This window comes from Vulpes vulpes, chromosome 5 (assembly GCF_048418805.1).
Source record: "Vulpes vulpes isolate BD-2025 chromosome 5, VulVul3, whole genome shotgun sequence".
NCBI lineage: Eukaryota > Metazoa > Chordata > Mammalia > Carnivora > Canidae > Vulpes > Vulpes vulpes.
Window position 1 is genome coordinate 93,795,383 of NC_132784.1, and position 19,739 is coordinate 93,815,121.

Here is a 19,739-nt window from a genome sequence, read left to right on the forward strand (position 1 = left end):
AATCTTTTTTTAAAAAAGAAGTCTGGCTTAGGTATTTTGGTGCCTGGCAATGCCATTGACCGAGACAGGGAAAGTGGAGCTAGAAAGAGCATATGTTGCCAGGGAGAAGGATCTTGGGACGTGGGATATCCAGCCCCTGAGTCACACATGCATTTATCTACTTGAGGATATGGATTGGTAGGAGAGTCTTTGTTGTCCTTGGAGTTTTGTTGGAGCAAGAACTCTCTGATACAAGGCTTAGACAATTGCCTTAGTGTTACTCATTTGGTGCTCATCATCTTAACTCACAAAGCTAGATAAACCTCCGATATGCCCTTCCTCTCTCTTTGTTCTTGTCTGGGGAAGGGGGACCACATAAATGATTTATAAAAAGCATTTGGGTTGAAAGTAGCCTTAAGATCATTATAATCCTAGACATGGATGTAAATCTTCCATTTTCACAAAAGTCCATTATGAAACCCCAAGAAAAAAAAATCAAAATTGTAAAGGGAGAAAAGAAGGAGGGCCACTCTTTACCTGTTTTCCCCCACCTGCACCATTTTTTAACAGTGTCACAATTCTGCTGTTTGCACGTTTTTAGAAGCTTGAGTTAACCCCTTCTTACATATAGTATTCACATTTTATCTGCCCTTACGTGTGATCAGTTTCTCCTTCCCTAAGGAAACAGTCAAGTAATAATAGCCTTGACACTTTTTTGACAGAACGTACTACTTTCCTGGGGTTAGTGACTTCTAGCAGGCTGAGGTAAGAAGTCTGAAGCCTGATTGCTTGGTCCCCAAAGTGAAGGTAATAGAGTCTCCCAAACCCCACCACCAAATGAAGTAGGTTGTAAAGATAAATTAAAAACATGAAAACATGATTTTTAAAATGTGCATATTGAGAACTATTACTTCCATCTCAGTTCTGGTCTACCCCATAGGTCCCCTACCCCTTATTACATGCCTCTCAGTAGATTCTTATATAACTGTCTAGAGTTTCTTTATGTAAATACAAGCAAATATGAATGTGTTCTTATTCCTCCCACTACTCTTTTATACGAAAGCCTGCACGTTAGTTATGTAACCCGTTCTGTAACTTGCTTTTTTTGTCCTTAACGGTTAAGTTCTGGGTATCATTCTATGTTGGTGCAGCGAGGACATCCTCATTCTTTTATCAGAGCTGCATGGTATTCCACTGTGTGGTTGATTGCCTCCTGACTAATTGAACCAGTCTCCTCACATGGACACTTGAGTTGTTCCCAGGATTTGCTGTTACAAGCAGTACTTCAGTGAACAAAGGCAGCTTTGTAAAGGGCTATACAGCACCATACATGCTACTTAAAGTGAAATTATTATTCTTCATTCTTAGAATGCTGGTTGGTTTTATTGGTTGATAAATCCCCAATTACTGGTATTCATGGATGAAGCATTGATGATGGGACCGGCATCCCTTCATATCTCAAGAATCATTAGTATGACTGCCCCATGGAGGCACACTGCTCTATCTTAGGTTTATTTTAATAATAAAACCTTTGGAAATTTTAATAATGAAACCTACTTAAGGCCCTTTGCTCAAGAAGTCTGAATCACTGATCACTGCAATTACTGCCATGGCAGCTGTAGAGCAATTTAACAGGATAATAGTGAATAAGATAAATTACACTTCAGATTCTTAATGGATTGATGTGCAGAAGTATGCAAGGGAAGATGGGGGCAGGGAGGAGTGCTTTTCACATTTCAGCACATGGCTTTATAAAGTAGGGAACTGGGCCATTGTAGTCATTACTTCTTGGAATGAGTCATTCCATGCCAACCTCTGGGCTCTGTGGTGGGTAGAGCGTCCTGTTTATTATAGACAACAAATTGCATTAATTCTCTTGTTTGTGTGCCTCTGTGGAGTGGGTGGAAATTCTAGGTGACTTGCTAATTGTCTTGTTTAGAATACTCCCCCTTTCTACGAAAGAAATACTATCTTTGGTGTGAAAATAAGGAGACCGACCAGTTTTACAAACAGCTGCTGGCCAGGGGAGTAACAGTTTCTGCCAGGTGAGTGGTTAAAAAAAGGCAGACTGGAAAAATAACTGTGGGATGGTAAGTGTTCTGCTCTTATTTACAAGGCTAACATAGTCTGCTTGTGTGTTGGGCATGGGGGAAGGGATAGATCAGTTAAGAAATAAGTACAGTGCTTGCTTTGTATGTTCCTAGATTGGTGTTTAGGCGAGAATAGTAAGGATGTCGGTCACATGGTGGGGGAGGGGCTTTCAAAGGGGCCAAAGGAAGCAAATCCAGAAGACTTGGCTGCAGTTCCACTCATGGGACATTCCTTGGCACCTGGTCACGTTGTGGGTGCCTTAACAACTGCTGGGTATTGATCTTGTACCTTCATTCTAAGTACCAAACACTTAACGCCCATTATCTTGTTCATCCCCACCAAAGCCCTGGGAACACAGGAGACAAGAGCGGAAAAATAAGTCTTTTCTTTCTTTAATGTTTAATCAGCATTAACACACCATAAAGTGCCATTGGATTTGGAGTAGCGTTTTGTTAATATTAAAGCAAACTAAACTGTCTTGAAATGTACAAAGTCCCTTTGGAAGAAGGAGCAGGGATAAACCAAGAGGATGATGCAGGTGAGAGTGCTCTCTGCTCCTCTGAGCTCCTCTGAGCTAGAAAAGGGCTTGTGCCCAGAGAGGATGCCTCAGACAGTACCGTCAGAGACTTTTGTGTTCAAATGCTAGTCTTGCCTCTTGTCTAGTTATATAATGTCTGATTTATAGTTATTTTAATCTGTAAAATAAGGAGAATGATATCTACTGTACAGGCTTTAAAAATGATTAAATGAGATAAGAGATATGAAGTAGGGTCTCACGTAGGTAATAGCTGGTACTATTATTAGCAGAGAGTCTTCTAGAGGGGCTCATTTATAGATTTGGCGAGAAAGAAGGTGCTCGCTCTTGCAAGAGGAGACTGATACTTCTGGCAGTAGATCAAGAGGGCTGAATTTAAGATTGGGAAACATATTGACAGTTTGGAGGAAGGTGTTAGTTACCATGGCAATGTGGGAATTCATTTGGAGGGAGAATTGTAACTGGAGGTTATCTCACTGTAAGAGACTGATGATGGAGATGAAAAAAAGGCCCATCTAACAGGAATGGAATCATATTTTATATCGGCAGGAAATACCAAGAGTCATGCTCTAGAGAAAGTTCTTCTACACGTGGGTCAGGCCTTTCATGGTGGTAGAGGATATGTCATAGTGGGTCTCAATGCTGCTGCTAGTTCATTGCTTTTGTTCACATGTAGTGGGTAGAAAAAATAAATGTATGAATGGGATTTCAATGAATTTTTTTTGCTATATGAAAACATGACATCAAACTGTTGCACATTTTCCTACAGTTGGTTATTTCCTAAAGAAGGTTTCAATTACAAAGAGCATGAGTACCAAATGCTCCTTAATCATTTAGTTTGTTCCTAAGGTAAATAACACAATGAATACTGGTGTTTCCTCTTGATTGGGCAATTAAGATGTATTTTCTTTTTATAAAGGCTGTTTTAGAAATATCACTTGATTACTGATGATGAAAAGCTTTTTGGTATGATATGTGTAATGCCCATTGTTAGTTTGATTCTTTAGTACATCTGCTATTACCTGTTACCTTTTTCTAATTGCAGCCTTGCCCAGACATGGAGGAACGGACCAAATGAAAGCCTTTATAATAGCATGATTCTAGATTTGCTCTTTAGTTCTGCATAGGCTTCCAGTGCATATCATATCCACGTCTCTCCTTTCCTGTGAAGTTGGTTGTGGCCACGTGACTTGCTTTGGCCAGTGAAATGTGGCCATACGTGGCACTTCTGGGCAGAAGCAATTGCCAGTATGAGACAATGCAGCGTTCTTTTTTCCTGCCTCGGTAATGTGAAAGTTTGTGAATAGGTGGAGCCTCTGTCACTGGATCCTTAAATGGCAATGATGGACATATTTTCCCTTCTTAACTCCTTTTGGGCACATATAATAATGAAGAAATGAGCTTTTGTTGTGTTAAATCACTGAGATTTGGGGGGAGATCTCTTGCTATATCTGAACCCAGCTCATGCTCAATACTTCAGCAGACATTTAGCACATACTTATTGAGTATTTACTGCATGCTGAGCATTGTTAGGTTGGGATATAATGGAATAAGACAGACAAACCTCTCGCCTTATAGAACATAAAGATTCTGTGAGACAGACAATAAACAAATAAATGAATAAATATAATTACAAATTGAGTTAAGTGCTCTGAAAGAAAATAAACAAGCTCATGTGATAAGCAGATCTCCAAAGAGCAAAGAGATTGTGGGAAGAAAATGGGAACCCCGGGCAGCCCCAGTGGCTCAGTGGTTTAGCGCTGCCTTCAGCCCAGGGTGTGATCCTAGAGTCCTAGGATCAAGTCCCACGTCGGGCTCCCTGCATGGAGCCTGCTTCTCCCTCTGCCTGTGTCTCTGCCTCTCTCTGTGTGTCTCTCATGAATAAACAAATGAATAAAATCTGAAAGAAAGAAAGAAAGAAAGAAAGAAAGAAAGAAAGAAAGAAAGAAAGAAAATGGGAATACCCTAGAACCATTGTTAATGTTCTTTAATAGTTCCTGATATGTTTTAAGACTCTGAGTGCTTCCAGCATAGTTTCATTTGCCTTGAAAAAGAGAGAACACTAAAGGTAAGAGAAAAATGTGTTGTATTTCTTGGCAGCATTGTGACAAAATTAAGTAGCTGATATATTTCAAAATAAAATGACAGCAGAGAATGAGATCAGTTTGCTTTTTTGTCTTTGAAAACTCATTAGCATCCCACTGAGTTTATTGGAGATGAAACCCGAGTTTTGTTTATGTGTTGTGTTAAGTCTCTCCTGGAGAGCACCCATGTTCAGCAGCCAGCCTGCCCTGACATCTGCTTGCTTGGTGGACACTGGTCCGGTTTAGAAGTGTTAACCTGACTCTTCCACTGAGGGGAAGTAGAACAGAAATAGATACAAAATCCTTTTATCTTATCAAATATGATTTTGGAAGCAAATAGAATGATGACATATTTCCTAGAATTATCCATAAATGGCCCCAGTGAAAGTCTTTGAACTGACTGTACATTTTCTGAAAGAAGCATAGGGATAGAGGTTAGGGCTGGTTGTTGAGAGACATTAATTCCTGCTGGCAATGATTTGCTTTGTGGGACCATACGACCATGAGAGGTCTCTTGGTACGAGAGCGGGCAATACCTCCTCTGGTTTGCTGGGAACACATGAGAAAAGTGCTGCTTGGAAATTGTAATGGGGAAAGAGGAGCTTTATCTTTTCTTTTCTCCCTTTTCTTTGGGGCAAGCCAGACCAATGAGACTGGGAGAAGGTCAGGAGAGGAGACATGTTTGACTGATGGTTAAAAGGAGAACTGACTCATTCGAAGACTGGGCATTAGGAGAGAGTGTGGACTGCTGAATTCTATGTGAAAAATGCTTTTGCGACCACACTGAAAAGGAATCTGGTGGCTTGTGCATGCTGAAGTTTGCTCTTCATCAGTCAAACCAGTCTTTTGATCATCATCCTCGGAGGTAGATTAAAAATCTGTAAGCTGGAGCCCAGACATTTTTTTTCCTTGTCTTGAATATTTTAGTCATCTCATGTTGGCACATGCTCTGAAAATCCCATCTGGGTGAAACTTCAGGGAAGTAGGAAAATGGATAAAAGTAAGAACTACCCAGCATTGAAGATATATATGTCCTTGCAAATACATGGGTAGGTTGATGTAGTGTAAATTTTCGTGCCAGGACATATGCCAACAATTTAATGATGTATATAGCAAAGTTCCTTGTTAGCCCCATTCAGAAACCCAAAAATGAGTTGCAATACTGAAAGTATTGAAACTGAAGGCCAAAAACAACGATCATGTTACGTAGGGTCTCATGAATAATTCAGCTAACTTTAATGCTTTTTCCATGGTGAAAATAAAGCTGAAATATTTGGCAATAATGCAGGCAAATTATAACCTCTTTTGGGGGGGGGGTGTTGGTTGTGAGGAATGTGAGGAAGGGTGGAGAAAAATAAGGAATCTTTTCACATTTCTTTTAACTAAATATGTGAAATCTCTCAACATTCCACGTCTAAAGAATTAAATGTATAAAAATTCAAGTTGGGAACTTAAAGGTGGTTTTCCTTTGAATGCTCATTAATAATGAAAGATTTTGTTTGGGCCTAAGAAACACTCAGAAAATTGCTCCTAAAGTCATAGAAGGGTGGTCAGAGACACACCAAGGGAGAAGGAGTGTCTGATATACTTGGTGATATGCAAGCCAAGCAGTGTTCTGTTTTAGGAAAATAATAATAATAAAATAACAATAAAGTAATAGTCCTTAGACATGAACAAAAAGAGCTTATAGGTGTTCTTGAAAGTGTGTGCAAATTGGATTACTGTAATTGAATATAATTTAATGAGTCTTTTTAGGAAAACATTATAACAAGACATGCCAGAAGATTAGACTTATTCTTTGTAAAGTGAACATGTTTTCTTCTCTCCAACTTTAAATCTCCAAAGTTTCTCTTTACACTTTTAAATCTAGATTTCAACTTAAATTGAGACTTTTGCTATCCAGGGGATGAAAACTCTGGACATTGTATATCTTCAAACTCTAGGTCTTATCTTTTAGATAAATACACAAATTCCCCTTTTTCTTTCTACTTTTGTCCTAAAAATAATGAGAAGACAAGTGAGTTAATAGATTCTAAGAATGTCCTGGCTAGAAGGAACTTAGAGGTCAACTAGTACAAGTCACTAATTTGACAGAAACTGAGGCCTAGAGAGGTTATGTGACTTGTCCAGAGACTTTTATTACCATAGATACCATAGAGAAGGTGACTTCTTATGAATAGGGCAATAGAGTCCAAAGTAAAAAAACAAAACAAAACTCTACTTTATTTAAAAATATTTTTTAAGAAATAGGAAGAATAAGAAAAGGAAACAGACCTGGTTTACATGATCCATTTATTTCATCTTCCATGCTTTTTATTGCTTGAATATGATGTGGTACTTGGAAGTTCAGTTGCCATTTTGTCATATAAAGTGCTATGCTAATTCACTAAAGAAGAACAGATGGTGTCCTGAATCCCTGATGACACCATCAAGGTGCTTCCCTAGCTATGCACTTGCTACCTCCAGGCATCTCATTGAAATTCTTCTCTGAATATCATGGACAAAGTAATTTCACATATAAAACCAACAAATAGGACACAGTTTTTTAAAAAAATCTGTTTGAAGTCTTTGGAGAGCCAACAAAGCAATAAGACATGATGGGGCCAAGATTCTAGAGAGCAAGGAAATGTAGGGTGGCCTTGGGGCAACTTCCCACGCCCTGAGCCAATTGGAGCTGAGAGGCTAGAAACCTAGTAGAACTTTCAAATAGTCATAGGCTGAGGGGTAAAAAATTGTATTCAGGACCTGTCCAGAAGAATGGGCTCTAGTAAATACCCTGAGCTTTGGGTTGATAACTCTGCAGGGCTGAACTTTGGGATTAAGCATAACTGAGAATTGGCTAGCCTTCCCAAGGACTGAGGCTCAGCTTCATCTCTTCTCATTCCTTGATTGTATCAAGGATTTTGAGTGGATGGTCAGTTTTTTTGGCCATATCTCAGAAGCAGAGGAAAATCCTGTTTGGAGAAAAATGATGTCATCCTACATATTACATTATTATATAATCTTTTCATATAAAATGCTCAGTATGCAATGAAAAATAACCAGACATATGAGGTGATATGACCATATGATTTGAAACCAAGAGAAAAAATAGACAATAGAAACAGATCCACAGAGGATCCAGGTAGTGGAGCTGTCAGACATGGATTAAAAAAATAGCTTTGCAAAACAGGCTTAAGAGTAAGAAAAAACCAAAATTGGTAATTCTGGCAGAGATCTGAAAACTAAAAAACTGATATGACAATTGTAAAACTAAAAAAAATAAAATAAATGAAAGTAAGAAGGTATTGGATGGGTCTCATGCAATTGAAAAAAAAATGAGTAAGCTAATGATAGTAGAAAGAAGCACAGAGACCAAAATTATTTTTTAAAACATGAAAAAGGATACTAGAAATGTAAGGAGTCCCATATAGAAGAGATCTAACACACTTAGTAATTGGAGGCCCAGAAGGAGAGGACAGAGAAACCAGGATAAAAACAATATTTAAACATGTGATACTGTATTGTTTTTTGCCAAACTACAAAATATATCAAACTCAGATTCAAGAAGTACTTTGAACAGAATAAATCAAGAAAAAGGCAATCATAGTAAAACTAAGAAACAAAGATAAAAAGAAAATCTTAAGAGCAACCAAAGGGAAAACAAAGATCTATTATCTTCCATGAGGAATCGATGAGATTGATAGCTGATTTTTTTTTTAAGATTTTATTTATTTATTCATGAGAGACACACACAGAGAGAGAGAGAGAGAGAGGCAGAGACACAGGCAGAGGGAGAAGCAGGCTCCATGCAGGGAGCCCGATGTAGGACTGGATCCTGGGACTCCAGAATCACGCCCTGAGCCAAACCCGGTGCTAAACCACTGAACCACCCGGTCTGCCCGGAGAGAGTGATTTTTAATTCCAGTTTATATTTGTACTGTCTCTAGGCTCTTGAAGGCCATTTCCTTTAACTTATGATACTTCAGGATTGCTCCCTTGATTTGTTTTTGCCACCTCCACATTAAAAATAGAATCCGGTAAAACAGAATAGAGGATTTCAGAAGTCACTCTAAATCCACACAGGAATTTAGCATCAAGTAAAAGAGTATGTTATTTCAAATTGGTAGGATAGGAGAGAAGAATGGATTTTTTAACTAGTTTTGAGACAACTGGGTAGCCATTTAGGAAAATTTAAATTGGATCCTTATCTTCCTCTTTAAATGAAAGTAAATTTTAGATGGGTTAAAATATACATGTAATGAAACTGTAAAGATAGTAAAAGAAAACATGGGATAATATTTTTTATAAGACCTGTGCTCCAACTCCTGCCGCATGTGAGAATATTTTTTAAAACCATAGAATATAATCACATGGCATAAACACATGACAGAAAATTTAGTAGCTATATGAGTAAAGATCGATAAATTTTTAAAAGTGCTGAATGATTAAAAAATATAGTCAAAAGAAGAAGTGGGAAATATATTTGTAGCACATGACAGAGTGCTCGTTTCTTTTATAGATAAAGTGCTCACACAGTCAACAAAAAGTAAAAAAAAGAAATCAGTAATCCAAAAGAAACTATGAGCAAAGAACATGAACATGAACAAAACACCACAGACTTATTGCAACATGCAAACATACCAATGTAGGAAAAGATGCCTGGATCTCACTCATCAGAGAAAAATACAAATTTAATTACAACTATGTTCCTTAGTCATTTTTCACATATTAGATAAAAATATCTGCTAATACAGTGTGTTCTCAGGCTACGGGGCAGCAGGCAGTAGTCATCTTATTCATCGTTGGTTGGGCAACATCTGAAAGAGTTTGAGACATATATACCCTGTGACCTAGCAGTTCCCTTCCAAGACTTTATTCTGTGGGTATACTCATGTGTGCATTCAAAACAGCATTGTTTATGGTAGCAAAAAATTGGGGACAATGGCTGGGACCATCAAAAAGGGACTGGTCGAGTAAATGAGAGCACCGGCATCCAGGGGAATGCTCTGCAGCCAGTGGAAATAAGGAGCAGACGTATGTGTACTAATATGAAAAATTTTCCAGGATACACTTTTAAATGAAAAGAAACATGATGGAGAGCCACATTTTAAGGAAGAGGGAGGATGCTTGTATACAGAAATTTGTTCACACATAGAATACTTCTGGAAGGATACATAAAGAAAGAGTACCAGTGTTTCCTCAGAGGTATAGAACTTTGAGGCAGGGGCTGGGATAGGAGAGAAACCTACTTCTCATTGTTTACTCTTCGAAAATGGCCCAGGTGTGTCCTTGTCCCTCTCTCCGCCCCATACATGTTATACCCATTTAGGAAACATCAGACAAAACCATTTCTAATCTCCATAGAGATTCTTAGCAGAGATGCTGCTACCCCTTGGGGTGTATTGTATCCCTGTCCCTTTGGAATAAATGCCGGTAGCACTTCCCCAGTCATTGTTGCAACCCCATAATGCCTCTGTTGACTCTAGCACCCCAGCCTATGAGGTGGGGTGGTGGTGCTGTTTAAGAATCTTTTTTTTTTTTTTTAAGATTTTATTTATTTATTCATGAGAGAGAGAGAGAGAGAGAGGCAGAGAGGAAAAGCAGGCTCCATACAGGGAGCCCGACGTGGGACTCGATCCGTGGGACTCGATCCGTGGGACTCGATCCGTGGGACTCGATCCCGAATCTCCAGGATCAGGCCCTGGACTGAAGGTGGCGCTAAACCGCTGAGCCACCAGGGCTGCCCTTAAGTTAAGAATCTACTCTTCAGGGTTTCTCATTTCCCAGGTCCCGTTGGCCTCCTGGGGCCTCCGCATGGGCAGCTGTGGAGGGGAACCTAAGTAACCATCCTTTCTGTAACTCAGGGTTTTCAGCCAATAGCAGGGGAGTTGACCTGGGCCATAACTGGTTAGAAAGCTCTAGCTAGGCAGAATTGTACCTTCACTGGGGAGATGTGTAGCCCTCAGGCTTTGATAGTAGTGGGTGAGAGGTGGGAAACAGGATCTTGATTCCCTTCTCTTCAAAGGCATGGAGGATTGGTTGTATCCTAATAGGAGTGGTTCATTTTTCTGTGGTGTGCTTTGTAGCTTTCTTGTAACAGAAAAAAGAGATCCTCCCTCACTCTTCTGTGCCCACAGAGTTTCCTGAGCTGGAAGGGACAGATGTTTCAGTTGGAAAATTGGCATCTGTCTGGCCTCTCACTGTGGTGTGTGCGTCTTCCAAACCCAGGCACTTGTAATACTGCGTTAACATTATGTCTCTCAGACTCTTGGTGAGGAACCTGTTAGATTCTAGTCTTGCTGGAGTCCACAAGAAGAGCAAACGATAAGGAGGGTGAGCAGCGATCTCTCTGGACAAGGGGGAATGATGCTCTTGCCTTGTCTGCTTCACAGTGGCCGAAGGATGGTTCTGGTCCTCATGAAACAGGAGACAAGCTTTTGAGACATCAGAGGAACCCTAAGTCTTTGGGATTCTGTTGTCAATCAGGGTCCTACAGCCCTGACACATCTAGGGGTAAAATCATGTCTTCTCAGAACATACCCAGAAATAATGATTTTTTAATTTTGTGCAGTGCATTGATCAGGTGCCTTCTGTTATACTTTTTTTCCCTAAGTGGCACACTAAATCATAGGAAATTCCCACCTTTTCCCAGCCCTCCAAGTTTTCTCCTTAAAAAAAAAAAAAAAAAAAAAAAACCTGGGTTTTCTTTCATTCTTTTTCTTCCAATTCTCATCCCCTTGCCTCCCCTCACCACCATCACCTCCCTGTGCCAGGAGTGGGGCACCCCAGAGCACTGCCTCAAGGTATTCGGGATAGTGCTTATGCTGATTTTTAAAAACATTTGAAGCAGGGCAGCCCAGGTGGCTCAGCGGTTTAATGCCGCCTTCAGCCCAGGGTGTGATCCTGGAGACCTCCTCGGGCTTCCTGCATGGAGCCTGCTTCTCCCTCTGCCTGTGTGTCTGTCTCTCTCTCTCTCTCTCTCTCTCTCTCACTCTCTGTGTGTGTGTCTCTCATAAATAAATAAATAAATAAAATCTTAAAAAAAGATTTGAAGTCATGTATATTGCTTTTTTTTCTAATTGGAAAAGCAACATATTTATCACTGACAACTTCGAAAATACAGGAAAGCAAAATGAAAATAATTATCAAGAAAGTCAATACCCTTTTCTTTTAAAGCATCATTTTTCTCTCCCTCTTGGCAGCCAAAACTCCTTCACTTCTCATTTTACATCTTTGAAAATTTGGGAATTGGCGCACAGATAGTTGTAGGTCCCTGGAACTCTGCGTTACAATTGTACCAAAGTATCACAGGCAGCCTTGGCTCCGCTCTGAAGCCTTGCAGAACAGGGGAGGGCATTGCATCTCTGGAGGACTTTTAACTCCAGTCACCTGCCACGGAGAAGTGACTTCTGGAAGGGAGGAACAAGCAGAAGTAGTGGATGTACTAGACGGTGAAACAGTTTTCCTTCCTAATTCCTGGTCCTACCTAATTCTCTTGCTCTTGGACAGGGGAAGAGGATGTCCAGGGATTTGCGTTCTCTACGAGAATTCAATACTGTCACCCTGGCTTTTTGTGTCCCTGCATTTTTTTAGGGCGGAACCTCTTTGTTATGAAATACTGATTATTCATGCATTGAACTTTTCAGAGAAGCATTGAGATCCAGAGTGAGAACCCTTCTGCTAGAAGATACTGACTGGGGCAGCCCCCGTGGCGCAGCGGTTTAGCGCCGCCTGCAGCGCAGGGTGTGATCCTGGAGACCGAGGATCGAGTCCCACATCCGGCTCCTTGCATGGAGCCCCGGCTCCTTGCATGGAGCCTGCTTCTCCCTCTGCCTGTGCCTCTCTCTCTCTCTCTCTCTGTGTTTCTCATGAATAAATAAATAAATCTTAAAAAAAAAAACAAAAAAAAGAAGAAGATGATACTGACTGTAGGAATAAGTGGCTGAGAGGTCTCATGTCCCTTCAGTTTCAGACTGCCCCAGGCCGTGGAGCCCATCTTGAGGACAGCAGTGTGAATGGTCAAAAGAGATTGACTTTCAGAGTTAAGGCTTTTGGGGAGAACTTCATTTGCTCAAAATCCCTTCTGAGGGAAGTATTATGTTTGAGAGGTGACAATTCACAAGCTTTTCCAGTTGATGCCGTTGTTGTGATATTAGTTATGTGTTTCTACAATTAGGTGTTAGGCTTAGAAGTTAGGTCATCATGGGGCAGGCAGCTTTGCAGAGTTCCTTTGCCCACAAATGCTTTATTTTTTTCCCACTCTTCCACCCAGTCGATTCTGATACCTTAGCATCTTTTCCTATACCAGATTAGGAGGTATTTTTATTCCTTCTCTGAAAACTCTGTATCTTTCAGAACAGGGGAAAAGGAAAGCAAGCAGGCTTATAAATAACTATGGTGGTTTAAAAAAATCTCACAGATTATAATTTTTCAGAGAAGAATGTGATGTAAAGATTCTTTCTGCCACCCTTCCTGCCAGGCAGCTCATCCAGAAGCATGTATTCCTGAGCATTGCTGGCAGCCATCTGATCTCTCCCTCCGCTTCTGCCTTTGGTTCTTTAACTTTCCTCTTTGTCCGTTCTGGGATGGGGGTGGCAGATGAATCCAAAGAAACTGTTTAGAGTGACCTCTAGTTGGGCGTAGCTTCTTTATTATGTATGTTTGTTTAATCAAGAGTCTTTATTATGTATCTCTAATCAAGAGCCCTCCCCATTCTGCAAGGCTTTGGAGCAGAGCCAAGGGCTGCCTGTGATACTTTGGTACAATGGGGACCGAAAAGTCCACATCTTGGTACATAGATAGGAGCCCAGTGTGGTTTTGTTGATCAGGGTTCTGACCAATCATATTTTGTCTTTCCTCACTGGGCATAGTAGTAGGTGCTCAATAAAGATTTACTGGATTAAAGTAAAGTAGTTCGGATTAAACCTGATTTATATGTAACTTTATATTCAAATAAAATTTGAATTAAGTTTTAAAATTAACTTGTTCCCAGTCTAAGTTACTTTTATATATTGCTGCTCTGAAGATTGTAATTTCCTGAATTCTCTTTTCTTCGTTCCTTCTTAGCCATTTGCTTCCACCGTTCCAAATTTAGGCGTATCGGAAGTGAGACTAGGTGGGTGTGGAAATAACTTTGTTGAATTAAATTGTTCAGTCAGGGGAAAAATAGGGGAAATGGCTCAAGCTATCAGAATCTTCTGTCTGGGTTTTAGGGTCACAACGTTGAAACCGTGGTGGAGCAGAAAGGACTCAAAGTGTCGGGAATACCTTGGCTCAGTTTTAAGTCCCAATTTGCCTTAGAGCCTCCATCTGCCATGTGGTGACTGCAGGCTTTCCAAAGTCCTGCACAAAGTCCAAAGTTTAACCCCCACAGGCAGCAGCTCCTGTGAGATGGCTGGGTGGGGAGTATTCTTCCTTTCCAGGAGGCCTTCCAGAACCTTCTAGGCCTACCCTACCCTTATCTCCTCCCCTTGGCTTCCCATGTCTATTTCCCACACACCTACGCCGTGAAAATGAGGTAAAAAAGCCCTTAGCTTTCTGTCTGCCCTGCTTTCAGCCCTCTTCCCAAGGCAATAGGAAGCACAATCCCAGCCCATTTCAACCCCTTTGAAGACGTGGGTGTTAGATAGAGCATTTAACTTCTCCTTCATGAAAATGCACATTAGCTATTCAGGGACTTAATCTCCTAATGATTTGTGTACGTTGGTAAAGAGGCAAAGCCATCAGCCCTGCCTGGTATACTCAGATGTTCCCTTTGGTACACTGATGGCAGGATTTCAAAAGCGAAGGACCATTTAATTTAATTTTGCAGATGGCAGGAGGTACTGCAGGAGGCTTGGTCACAATATGCCCCTTCCCGGGAGAGTAGCTTCAGTAAATTCAGGTTGCCCGAGGGGCTTTGGATGTGAGGAATCTAACCCTCTGACTTATTTTTGCCTCTTCTCCATTATAAAATATGTTTTTGAGAGGAGGGAGGAGAGGGAGAGGAGAGAAAATAGCCCTGGGTTGAAAAGCCAGGGACTGATATGGGATTGCCATTTGTAGCGATGCTGCTCTGGACATATGGATTATGACTAGCTACAGATTAATCCGTTCCCTCTTTAATTGTTTTATGGCCTTATCCTTCTGAAATTGCCCCCTTGTGGCCTGAAATCTTTCTTGGGGTTTTCCTTCATCCGGGGTCTGTGCTTGCCATTGAGAAAGAAATCTCTCCCTTTCCTTGGGATTAAGTCCTCATTGACAGAGGAGAAGACCAACGGGGAATGTTCTTTTAACTGTTAATTTTATTTTTACAGTGATGTCTTCCTATAGAGAAGTGGGCTCAGGATCCTGAATCTGTCCTGCAGAGCAGCTGGATGTTTGCTTCCCCATTCTGTTAAGGTCTCAGGATTGGAAGTCCCAAGCTGTTGGCTTTTAGGCCAGACCCCAAAATGTGTGCATATGTCACTTGTGGGGCCAGTAGACTCACCCAAGATCTTGGTGGCTTTCACAGTCTGGCCACTGGGTCAGTTTGATTTCATATCTTGCCCGAGTGAGGACAAGTTGTTTCTCTTCATGTTTCAGAGCCCTGCTGCCCTGTGAAGACGTCTGTGTTGGATAGGTACCAAGCTATTTCTTCATAAATCATTGTAGTTGTAGCTTTATGCATTTAGAAACTTGAACAAAAATATCTTCCTAAAACTGTGTCTCCGTAGGTGAAGATAAAACATAAATTGCTCGTGGATAAGTTGTGAGCTTTTGAAAGTTTCTGGCTTTTTTGGAAACATCTTTCCTTTCTTTGTTCTGTATCCTTCGTTTGTAGTCGCTGTCAGTCCCACCTGCAGGAAACCACATGTGAACAGAAGAGGATCTGATAGTATTAATTTATACTTTTGGCTTAACCATTATGGCTAAGTATAACTGAACATTTGTACTTCAATCATTGATCTCCATCTGTGACCAGAAGGCCCTGTTCTCGTTTTAGCCATCACCACGTAGGTGATGAGAGAAATGTAATCTGTACTATAGATTTATTCATTTATTTATTCACTCCCTCATCTGTCCATTCAACAGATATTTATAGATCATCTATCATACCAAACAGTACTAAGATGTGTTGTTTATGTCGTTTAATAAAACCAAGAGCTCTGAATTAACATTCCTGCATGGGAAGTGGGAGATAATAAACATGATGAATATGTAAATTACTTAGTATTTACAAGGTAATAAGAATAGTAAGGAGGGTCAGTATTGCCGAGTAAAGGGGTCAGGTTGCATTTTATTTTATTTTACTTTATCTCATTTTATTTTAAAGAGTTTATTTATTTATTAGATAGACTGAGACAGAGAAAGCACAAGTGCAGGGATGGAGTGGAGAGAGGCATGGAGAGGGAGAGGCAGACTTTCCACTGAGCAGGGAACCTGATGAGGGACTTGACCCTGGACTCCAGATCATGACCTGAGCCGAAGGCAGGCACTTAACCGACTAAGCCACCTAGGCACCCTCAAGTTGCATTTTAAACTGGGCAGTGGGGAGTTTTTTGGGGAAACCTTATAAAGTAGGTCACATTTGTGCTCAGATCTGTGTAGAGATAGGAAGGAGGCAAGAGCGTCTAAGTGGATATTGGAGAAAGAGCATTCCAGGCAGGGGCAACAGCCAGCCAGTGCAAAGGACCTAGGGTAGGGCCTTAAGGCCCAAGTGTGCTTGCTGTATTTGAAAAATAGCAAGGAAGCCACTGTGGTCGAAGCAAAGTGGTCTGGTAGGGGAGTGGAGGGGAAGCAGGAGATGAGATCAGATAAGAGGGGTGGGGCATATAGGGGAAAGACATGTTTGATCACATTATGCCATATATGGGTTAGGGTTAGGGTTTGGGTTAGGGTTAGGGTTAGGGTAAGGGTAAAAGCCATTGGCTTTTACTCTGTAAATAGTGTGTATATATCTATATCTATATATCTCCATCAACATCTGTATCTGTATCCATATCATATGCATATCAGTAGATCTTACAGCTTTTCATCTCTTCCATGTTTTTAACTCCATACCATAAGGCCTCTCTCTAGGAGTTGGCGGGGGAGGTTGATTATGAGGGAGGATATAGGAAGACTTGCATTGAGACTTGCTGGAGACCTGGAGCGTGTGCTTCTTTGAGACTTGGCAAACTGATGAGATTGCTCCCCTCCCCTTCCCTGGCACACAGAGCAGGAGGACTGCATGGCTTTCTTTTAATCCAACCTCTCCCCTTCTTCTGTTTCAAGAATCACAAATAAGATTTCTGGCATATTTGGCATAATTTTAGTCACTTTCTCAAGCAAGGTGTTTCCCCACTGTTAGCCCTTTCACCCCAGAGAGCATCCTGAAATGCTTTTTCTTTCTATACCACCTACATAATACTTTCTCATTCTCCTTTCCAACAGTGATTAGGTAAGGAAGTGGAAGTGGAAGCACCCCGAAACTCCCAACTCCGGGAAGAGAGAGGCTGGCTGCGTCACATTTCCTTACCCACATGTACACCCACAAAAACATAGTCAGAGGCTTACTCATGAGGTATTTCATTAGGGGAAGGAGTTCTCTTTTGGCCTATTTGGGTGGATAGTGGAATGGTTTATTCTGGATGAGAATTTCATCTTGCATACCTGATTTTCTGTTTGTTTTCTTTTTAAGAGCTGTTGTGTTACTGCCTGAAGTCTCTAAATTGATCTTGAAAAACTGACTGGAGCCCTATCCATACAGTATTTTTCCAACTGCAGATCATGACCCTCTTTGCTGAGTGGATCGTGAAACCAATTTAATCGGCCACTCACCAGCTTTTTGCTAACATAAATAGAGTAGGATTAAAAAATGATAGAAAATATTGAAGTTAATTGGATGTAGAAGAGATAAATATTACTGCATCAAACTTTTCTTAAGGATGTGTTTGTGTGTGTGAGTGAGTGCACATGCTTGCGCATACTGGATCACAGTGTAACATGCATTGCATTATGGACCATAGATAAAGTTAACATGGTCTTAGACTATCTAGAAGTTGCATTGGCTTACTATGTGACTGATGAAGATAGATGAGCAGTGAGTTCTTCAGAAGGTTGTATGTCTGTGAGATAAAAGTCAAAGTTCAAATGACTGGTTTTAGTTAGAAAAACAACCCAGATTAGGTTCATTACTCCTCCATGAAGATAGAATGTGCCAGAATACTATGCTGTTCAGGTCAACAGGAACTAAGCTTGTTGTTTCTCTCTGCACAAAGAATTGTGCAATTTCCAGTGGGAACTTCCCTCTGGAGTTGGAGAGGGAAGGGGAAGGAAGAGTGGAGAAAGGAGGCAGTTAGGCAGAACTCTGCATTGTGAGTCTAGTTGACCCAGGATCCACACATAGTTAACTCAAAGGCTTTGTTGGAATCTGCTGGAGAGTCATTGTTGAAGACAGGGAAAGCACGACTCATTTCCATTTATTTCAATTCAACATTTATGCCAGCTCTGCGCTAGGTGCTGGGATGTAACAATGAATAAGACATGGTCTTGGACTTGTGGCGTTCTGAGCCTGGCAGGGAAGACAGATGTAAATTGCTAATTACCGTACATTATGCTGAGTGTCATAATAGAGAGTGTGTATGAAATGCTCCAGGATAGGGTTTATGAATTAGAGCAACTATGCTTTCAGGCCTTCATTCGGAGAAATGTGCCATTTAATAATAAAGAACTGGAATAGAGGTTTCTTATCTGAAAGTTGGAAAAGTTACTCTATTGGAAAGGAAAATGAGATTTCTAAGAGAATCAGGTTCACCCCGTCAGGCTACTGTGTTATTTTTGTGTCCTTTACTTTAAACATATTTTGATGTTTTTTAAAAAATTATTTTATAAAACATTTTGACATAATCCCTTCCCAGGAAGTCTGGAGACACATAAAATAATTAAAAGAATTTTCTACAATGTCTTTTAAAAAACACTGACAAACAAATAGGAACTTGAGTGCTTCCTCTGATGGAACCTGTGACACTTTGCATTTGCTTTCCCATTGATCTTTAAAATCAGTAGTAACTTTTCGGGACATGTAAAATAATGACTAATTCTACATGAGAAATATGAAGTCACAGAGTGTATTCAAGGTCTAGAACATGGGTCCCCCAAATCCAGGCTAATTTACTTCTGTCAACTGCGTATAGCCTATTAACTATGGAACCAGACTGAATCAAGAGCTGAGTTTTAATGTCTTCTATTTCATTTTTATTTTGTGAAGTTCAGTGATGTTTTTATTTATTTATTTATTTTTAAAGATTTTATTTATTTGTGAGGGGGAGAGAGAGAGAGAGAGAGAGAGAGAGATAGGGACATAGGCCCAGGAAGAAGCAGGCCTCTTGCAAGGAGCCCAATGAGGGACTCGATCCTGGACTCTGGGATCACACCCTGAGCCAAAGGCAGACACTCAACTGCTGAGCCACCCAGGCGTCCCAAGATTTATTTCTTTTAGGGGTGGGGTGTGCAGAAGGAGAGGGAGAGAATCCCAAGCAGATTCCGTGCTGAGCTCAAAGCCCAACGAGGGGCTTGATCTCCGGACCCTGAGCAGAAACCAAGAGTTGGATGACTAACCAACTGTACCACCCAGGCACCCTGTTTTTTGTGTTTTTTTAGTTGTCAGCTGACTTCCCTGTGAATTTTGTTCCTGCTGACAAATTCTGAATACACCCATCTATGGATTTGAGCAGCAGAGTGTTTTTTTCAGAGGTGTGAAGTGATCAGGAAGCCTCATAACTGTAGACATACTGTATAGTCTGAAGGATTTTCGTCTTCTTGTCTCTTTCTGGGACTGAATAAAAGCAGCTGGTACATCGTTTGAGGCATGGCCTTCAAATGGTGTGAGGTGGGTGGGCAGGAGATAAAGACTTACCACAGTTTTCAGATGAGGAAAGTGAAACCCAGAGACCCTTATATTCTGACTCATGCGGAGATCCTGCTGCTGCCTCTCAATGTCTAAATGAGGGCACTGATCTACTCATAAGACCAGAGCTTGTGTTTTTATTGCTGTAATTATTGTTTTGTTTTGTGCTAATATTTGGAAGCACTAGGCTTTTTGTGTTTTGGGAGCTGTTTGCATTTTG

At 40.7% G+C, this 19,739-nt stretch overlaps 1 protein-coding gene across 17 annotated transcripts in view; it reads left to right on the forward strand.

Annotated features, from left to right (window-relative positions):
• The window catches only part of SRGAP2 (SLIT-ROBO Rho GTPase activating protein 2), a 236,038-nt gene that overhangs the window by 51,968 nt on the left and 164,331 nt on the right, over positions 1–19,739 (forward strand). The gene's annotated exons all lie outside the window — the stretch shown is intronic.